Genomic DNA, 8,037 nt, shown 5'->3' with positions numbered 1-8,037 from the left:
CCTCCCAGACTATGAGAAGCCTTTCAAGCTATTTGTCTCAGAAAGAGAGGGACATGTCACAGGAGTACTGGCTCAGTCCCGTGGCAACAGACTCAGACCCATTGGTTATTATTCCTGCCAACTGGACCCGGTGGCTAGGGGGGGGGCCCTCCTGTCTCAGAACCGTGTTTGCAGCCCAAGCCCTCTTGGACAAAACTGCTGACCTCGTGTTGGGTCATGATCTCGTCCTCTTAGCCCCTCATGATATTGCGGCTATACTGAATCAAGTGCAGCCAAAACACTTGATTCAGTATAGCCGCAATATCATGAGGGGCTAAGAGGATGAGATCATGACCCAACACGAGGTCAGCAGTTTTGTCCAGGAGGGCTTGGGCTGCAAACACGGCTCTGAGACAGGAGGGCCCCCCCCTAGCCACCGGGTCCAGTTGGCAGGAATAATAACCAATGGGTCTGAGTCTGTTGCCACGGGACTGAGCCAGTACTCCTGTGGCATGTCCAAGATGGGACACGAACCCACAATCCCTGGCTTAGGACGCCAGTGCCTTATCCATTAGGCGACAGTCTACCTATTGCTTTGTTTAGTGTCAGGTACACTCCCTCAGGAAACCATGGTCTATCACCCTATGAGATACTGTTTGGCTCGGCCCCTAGACTAGGGTGTTACTTTCCACAACAGTTACAACTTCAATCTGATGTATTGACTGATTATGTAACTGCTTTTTCTCGTGAATTAACCCGTATCCATGCGAAAGTGTTTTCTTCCATTCCAGATCCTGAACTAGATACAGGAACACACAAGCTGGTTCCCGGTGACTGGGTGTTGATAAAGAGATTCGTACGAAAAACCCCTCTTGAACCCAGATATGATGGTCCCTTTCAAGTTCTCCTGATAACGGCCACATCAGTGAAAGTGGCTGGGAAGAACACCTGGATACACGCCTCGCACTGCAAGAGAGTCCCCGTACCTGAGGACGTGGACGAGGACAGATCATGATCTTGTATATCCTTTTTCTATTGGGTACAACCAGAGCACAACATGCAGGCTTTACTGAGAAAAATGGAGAAGTCACTTTCTGGTATAACTCTTCTGATACCCATGTAGCCACATTTGACTTCCATGCATGTAAGGTACTCCCATGTCCCGAACGTAGTAGCAGATGGGAATGGCATGAGAAAGGACATGGAGAAGGCTATATCTGTGTCACCAAGGGGTCATGGGGAAAGAACTGTGACTACTGGGGAGCAGCAGCTTGGAACACAGGGACTCCCTGGGGATATCAACCTCAACCAGCCTATGATAGCAAGGATAGCCTAGGAGAGCCCTTGTTGACCCGTCTCACCCTCCACAAGCCAGGGCCTAGTATGACACTTATTCTAAACATACGGAACCCGAGTCCCTCTGATCGGGGTGAGTATGTGTTGGGATGGTGGTTTGGAGGAGGTTACAAGGGTCATAGAGGGTCTTTCCGATTAGAAAATATGTATGACAACAATGAATGGCTCCCATCGAATCCTTTAAAACCTCATGTACAGACTTTGGGAGACATGATTGCAATAGCAGATCCCACCTTTGAAGATACAATGGCAGCCGAGACAGGTTTTTCGGAGATCAACTTTTCGCTAGAGTGGATGAGATATAGTGCTAATAAGCACAATAGGACCAACTGCTACATCTGTGGCAGTGCCAGACCGCATTTAGGTACAGTCCCACTGAACATACTGTAAGGGATTAGCTCGGTGGTAGGCGTGGATGACCCCTTGGGGGGTGCGTTTTCCCAGAGAGGTAGCCGACAAGTGCTTGCAAACAAACAGTGTGGTTTATTAAATGGTGTTTTCTTCACCAGGCTGTATGCAGCAAAACATCCAAAATAAAATAAAACAGAAAATAAATCCTTGCCTCTGTGGGCGGCTACCTTCTCACAACTGGAACCTGCCTAAGTATCTGTCTCCAACCTACCGTCGGGCAGACTTCCTTGTCCTACAGCGGACACTCAATAGTCCTTTTATAATAGCTTCACAGGGCAACACAGTCCTTTTGTTTCTTTCACATCAACAGTTCGTCTTCTCACCTTTGAGACGTATTCACCCTTGGTTACCGTCCCGGGCACACATCACTCCGGGGGGTCTTCTCCCAGGCCCACACATCCTGTCGGGAGGCACACGCTGACTGTCCTCCTGCTCCCAGCCCACATGGCTTCAGGACACAGCTTCTGGAGGCAGCAAACAATAGGACTTTCTCTGAACAAATTATAGAGCCTTAACTCCCTCATTCTGAACAGGTGAAGGCCTTTCAACTTCCTGCTGGCTAGCTCTGTAGCCAACACCCTAAATTAATTAATGGACTTCTCAATCAGGTGGAAATGTATCTCCTTCCTGTGACTACATTCCCAGATTTAGCTGACTTCCTGTCACATACCCCCCCCTCTTGTTTCAACCCTAGGGTTGGGACACATATTTCCAGGCACGCATGTGTCAGGCACTGCTGACTCACTGATAAGCCTCCTATTATCCTCAAGCTTCCGGATGAAACTGTTTTGTCATCTTCATTGACGGATTTCTCATAAATGCCACACAGTTTGTCTCTCATCTCATATACACATTCTTCAACTGCATTTTTGGCATCATTTTGCTCCTTCTCGTTTCTGTCATCTTCATTGACAGCTTTCTCATAAATGTCAGACAGCTTGTCCCTCATAACCGTCTGTCCAATCCACCATGGAGGACCGTGATCCATAGGCAACTCAATTGGGCTAGTCTTAATGTCTTCAACATTCTTAAGACGCCTCTCTCTGCAATCCATAAATGTTTTCCACAAAACTTTGAGAACCTTTGCTTCACTAAGCTTTGTTCCAAGTAGGGACTCTTGACATCCCTCTGTGACTTGAGTTGCCTCTCCATACATCTGTACACAATCATTGACTTTTTGTTGTAAAAGGGAATGATCTTCCTTCTTGAGCTTTGCTTGCTCTAAGATGCTGTGCAGAGGATTTTCCAATTGAGACAACAGGCTGTCACACATTTCAAAGTGACCCCTGTTCCTTTTCCCAGAGATATCAATATCATTCACCAAACATTTCATATTCATAGGCAGATCTGAAGCATTTGCACTCATCAACTTCTTAACCTTTTCGCCCTCCTGAGCGAGTCGCAGTAAAGGCCTACTATTTGATTTGATATTCAGTTTATATTTCTTGCCAAACTCTTCACAGAAGAAGCCAACCAGAACATCATCAACTTTCCTTCCACCAACATAGGGGTCAAAGGCAACAACACAGTTGAACCCAGCGATCTGGGTGGTATCCATTATAGACCTCCTCTCTGCATCAGTGAAGAAGCATGGAACTGCAACACATTCTTTTACAGGTTTCTTCAATGCACTTTCTGCTGAACTATTTGACCGCTCAAGGTCACCTAGTTCTTTTTCTCTATCTGAATTCCACATGGAATGCATCTCAAGATCACGATCAAACTTCTGCCACCCGTCTTTCACCAGTTCCATTTTGGAAACACTCCCTGAAAGGCACTTATTCATTTGCTTCACGTTTTCACCAACAGCCTTAGTTTTCTCCACTAGGTTTTCAGCCTGAACTGAGAAATCACCACATTTCTTACTCAGCTCCTTTGTTTGCTGAAGTTCTAATGATACATTTTCCAATGCTTGAAGTTTTTGAAGGAACGGTTTATTCCAAAGGGGTGATTCAAGCCACATGTCGTCACATTTCTGAGGCTCACTCGGGACAGACCCCAAAACACTGATCCTTTTAAAAACTGCATCAGGCACACTATCCCCTCTTTGGGACAGATCCTCTGTTGCCTGGAATTCCTCTTCCAGTTCCTGCAACGGAATCTTCATCTCTTCTACTTGCTGTTCTAAGGCTCGCTTAGACTTTTCTAGCTCCTGAACGCTTTTCACAACATCATCCTTGGAGCTGACCAATTCTTCCATTTCTGTACGCAGCTGTTTAACACTTTCTAGTTCAGCCTTACACTCTAGAGCTTCCTCCAAAGAGCGAGCCAAGAACAGGGCTTTGCTCTCGTTATCACGCACCTCCGTTTCTGCACGTGCGCGTTCTTCTGCATATTTTGCAGACACAGTCTTCTCTTCACCAAGCATCTGATCAAACTTCTTTTTCACATCTTCAACACACTGTAATGAACCAACGCTTTCTTCCATGCGTTTTTTCATATCCGCTATCTGAGCTTGCAATGTTGCGACTTGCTCTGATAGGTTTTTCTTTGCTTCCGCCTCCTCTTTTAATTGTTCCAGGAAGCCATTTTTCTCATCTTCCATTTGTTTGAGCTTTGTGCTAAAACTCAGCCTTTGACACCTCTCTTCCTGTAAGAGTTCCTGCGTGTCTTGCAGCTGCGATTCCAAGATAGAAAAATCTTCCGCAATTTCTCTAGATTTGCTGTCTGCTTGAGAAAGCTGATTTGTAACATTGTCCAACTCAACCTGCAGTCGGTTTGCCTTCTCTGACAGCTTAGCACACAATCGGTCACCTTCTGACACCTTGACTTGCGATTCCAGAAGCTGTGCCTCTACTTTTTCCCTCTTATGTTCACAATCTCCTTTTCCCTGCATAAGAGCCTTCACCTCATTGGCTAGCATCTGGGAATAAGAATGTAATTCTGCCACACAGGCTTCTTTCTCCTTTAACTGCTGCTGGACACGTTGGGCTTCCCCTTTCCAACTTTCACAGTCCGCACGCCATTCATCTACCACATTGCTCAAAGTAGTGAGCTCATACACAGTACTCAGTAATTTAGCCTCTCTTTCACTTTTCTCTTTGTCGCTGAGAGACAATGTCGCTTTCAGAGCAACATTCTGTTCCTGCGACTCCTGCAGGTCTATTTTTGTAGCTCCCAAAGACTGAAGACTTTTTTCCAGCTGATTACGCAACTCCAACATATCAGCCATACTTTGCTTCTGCAAAGTCTGAATTTCACTTTCCTTTTCCATGAGGATGGTATCTTTCTCCATTATAGTCTCTCTGCGTTTTTGCAACTCGACCAAAAGAAGAGCAGTGGATTCTTCCCACTGTAACACATGAGACTTGAGTAGTTCATTCATTTCCTGCAAGTTTCTATGCTCCATTTTAAGCAATTCCAAGGCTTGTTCCTTTTTTTCCATTTTCCGTTGCAAGGCATCCAACTCAGCCCTGCACACATACTCGGTTTCCTCCAAACCGATGGCCTCCATTGGCTGCTGGCGTCTCTGTTTCCAGCCTGCCATGCTCTCTTGATGAGCCTTTTGTTGAGCTGCAAAGCTCCGCTGAAAATCCGCATTTGCCTGCTGTTGAGCTGCATTTGATATAATCAGATGTTTCAACATCTCCTCCATTTTGAGTTTACTTTTCATCTGAGCGCACTGCGTCTCCATAGCAGTTTCATCAGTGTTGCTAGGGACAACAACCTTCCTCTTTAGTAGACTCTCTTTAGGCATGGATGGGGCTGGTTCAGACGGCAACATCCCCTCCATCCATAGAATCCGGTCTCTCATTTCATCTATCTTTGCATTTTTCAGGCGTTTGGACCGCCCCATCTTCAATAACTCCACAAACAAATTTTTCACAGTCCAGCAAACAATTTTCAGACCACTGTCTCTTCAACACATGTAGTTTTTCTCTCTCTTGCAGGATCTCTTTTCCTGCGCACACAGTTTGTGCAGTCACTTGCACCAGACACAACAAAGTTCATCAAAAAATTTTGAGACCCCTGTCTCTTTAAAACACTTTTTTTTTTTTTTTTTTTTTTTTTCTGTCAGGATCTTCTCTCCTGCACACATAGATTGTGCAATCTCATGCACCAGACAAAGTTCATCAAACATTTGCACTTCCTTGCAGGGATCTTGCTGCTTCTGCCCACTGCATACCTCCACCATATGTAAGGGATTAGCTCGGTGGTAGGCGTGGATGACCCCTTGGGGGGTGCGTTTTCCCAGAGAGGTAGCCGACAAGTGCTTGCAAACAAACAGTGTGGTTTATTAAATGGTGTTTTCTTCACCAGGCTGTATGCAGCAAAACATCCAAAATAAAATAAAACAGAAAATAAATCCTTGCCTCTGTGGGCGGCTACCTTCTCACAACTGGAACCTGCCTAAGTATCTGTCTCCAACCTACCGTCGGGCAGACTTCCTTGTCCTACAGCGGACACTCAATAGTCCTTTTATAATAGCTTCACAGGGCAACACAGTCCTTTTGTTTCTTTCACATCAACAGTTCGTCTTCTCACCTTTGAGACGTATTCACCCTTGGTTACCGTCCCGGGCACACATCACTCTGGGGGGTCTTCTCCCAGGCCCACACATCCTGTCGGGAGGCACACGCTGACTGTCCTCCTGCTCCCAGCCCACATGGCTTCAGGACACAGCTTCTGGAGGCAGCAAACAATAGGACTTTCTCTGAACAAATTATAGAGCCTTAACTCCCTCATTCTGAACAGGTGAAGGCCTTTCAACTTCCTGCTGGCTAGCTCTGTAGCCAACACCCTAAATTAATTAATGGACTTCTCAATCAGGTGGAAATGTATCTCCTTCCTGTGACTACATTCCCAGATTTAGCTGACTTCCTGTCACAATACCTAAAAAAGCTGAAGAGTGTTTTCTAAGCCTCTTCACCAACACATCCACTGATTACTCAGCTTGTGAGAAATGGAAGGTGGAATATCCTATCAATACCAGGGCCCCAAGGTCTAAAGAAACTATTACAATCTACCCTGGGAATTATACCTGTCATGCCAATCATGCAGGGAAAGGTAGGAACTTAGGTAATTTTTCAAAAGGCTACTGTGCCTCTTACAGTCGTATTCCAGCTAATATGGTACAAAACCAAAGCCAATCCCTAGGAGATGTGTACTGGGTGTGTGGAGACATGCACATAAGAACCAGGTTAGAGGGGGAATGGAGAGGAGAGTGTGCCTTGGCGAAGGCCATCATGCCTCTGCACATTCTGACAGAAAGTATTTATGACACACACACCAACCCGACTCCGGGAAAGAGGATGAAACGGGAAGTTCTCCCTGGAAGCTTTGATCCTCATGTGTACATAGATGCCATCGGAGTTCCAAGGGGGGTCCCCGATGAATACAAGGCCCGAGACCAGGTTAAGGCCGGTTTTGAATCTTTAATCCCCATAATAACGGTTAATAAGAATGTGGACTGGATAAACTATATATATTATAACCAACAAAGGTTTGTTAACTACACCAAGGATGCATTCCAGGGGATAGCTGAACAACTAGAAGCCACTTCCCAAATGACCTTCCAAAATCGGATGACTCTGGATATGATGTTAGCAGAGAAAGGGGGAGTCTGTACCATGATAGATAAGACCAGTACCTGTTGTACCTTTATCCCAGACAACACCGGTCCAAATGGTAAGGTCACATTAGCACTTAAGAAATTAGAGAACCTATCAGTTGAACTAAAGAAAAATTCAGGGGTCACAGACCCATGGGATCAATATTTTAACTGGATGATTGGGTGGCAGAAGGTTCTGGCACAGATAGGAATGACTGTGTTGATCATCCTAATTCTCCTTGCTTTAGTGGTCTGCTGTGTACTACCATGTTTGAGGAAGTTCATGGAAAAGGCAATAGACCAAACCACCCCCACATTCGTAAATCAGGATATGGGATGTGATGAAGACTATGAAGAACAATGTACCCCATTACAGACACTTCCCACCCCACACTATGATCCATAGGGCCATAGGGAGAGCATCTGACTTCCCATGTGCAAAGACCGTGGCAAGGGAGTTGATTAATTAGTAATCACCTGTCTAACGTGCGGCATCAAAAGATTTCCAAGGCACATGAGGACAGATGAGCTAGGATCAATAGGGACAGACTCAAATAGACATTTCAAGGGGGGAAACTGTAATGGATGTAATCTTGACATTGATGGTTAAAGTGAAATGCCTATCTCAGTTTGTGATGCATACTCTATTTGTATATATATGTTACCACTGCATACTATTCCTTACTCAAAAATGCTTGTTAGATTACCCCTCCCTTCGGAGAGGCAAGATGGCGACTCCA

At 45.5% G+C, this 8,037-nt stretch overlaps 1 pseudogene across 1 annotated transcript; it reads left to right on the top strand.

The window, feature by feature from the left end:
• Positions 1-990: 990 nt before the first annotated feature.
• On the top strand, positions 991-6,879 carry LOC309544395 (annotated as a pseudogene). Its single transcript has 2 exons — positions 991-1,721; positions 6,575-6,879. The product of its transcript is annotated as an uncharacterized misc_RNA (transcript).
• The last annotated feature ends 1,158 nt before the right edge of the window (positions 6,880-8,037 follow it).

The sequence above is a fragment of the Pelophylax lessonae genome (assembly GCF_965119305.1).
Source record: "Pelophylax lessonae genome assembly, chromosome: 1".
Classification (NCBI taxonomy): Eukaryota; Metazoa; Chordata; class Amphibia; order Anura; family Ranidae; genus Pelophylax; species Pelophylax lessonae.
Note: the sequence above shows the minus strand (reverse complement) of the source record. Positions and strands in the feature narration are given on the sequence as shown.